Raw genomic sequence first — 634 nt, 5'->3', positions numbered from 1 at the left:
TGCAGGAATTCTTGAAGGCATTCTATCTGACAAACCTCAACTGGTCAAACACATGTTCTGCTTTATGTGTAGGTAGAATAAAAGATAGATGTCCTTCTGCTCAAGAGTTAGTCCAAAAACTGACATGGTATGTCAAATTTGTCAACTTTGCTCTTGAAAAACAGTGGTGGAAAGAACTGGTTGCATAAGAGTTACCAATGTTGATTTTCCCTCCATATTAACATGAATGAAGGTGCTGTATTTGAAACACTACAATGGAATATTGTCAATATGTACTTCAAGAATTTACACTGTTTAAACCTGACGATGCAAATGAATAAAGACCAACATCTCGAGGCTCTTTGGAGTTTTCCAGTCAGAGAAAACTAACATTCATCTTATCACTATGATTACACTTGTACTGTTTCCTTTTCCAAGACACAAGTTGACAGAAAACAAGGAGGAGCATTAAGTGTATTCCCATCTTTTGCATAAGTGTATATACAGGCAAACATTTCAGAATTCTTGGCATGATGGGCCTTTGTTGAGCTACACTTAGCATAACCTTTGGTATACAGTGACTTTTTCTTCTCCATTTCCCTAGGTGGTACACCAAGAAAATGATGGCTCAAGAAAAACCAAATGTCTCGATGTC

Source organism: Scomber scombrus, chromosome 23 (assembly GCF_963691925.1).
Source record: "Scomber scombrus chromosome 23, fScoSco1.1, whole genome shotgun sequence".
Taxonomy (NCBI): domain Eukaryota; kingdom Metazoa; phylum Chordata; class Actinopteri; order Scombriformes; family Scombridae; genus Scomber; species Scomber scombrus.
Note: the sequence above shows the minus strand (reverse complement) of the source record.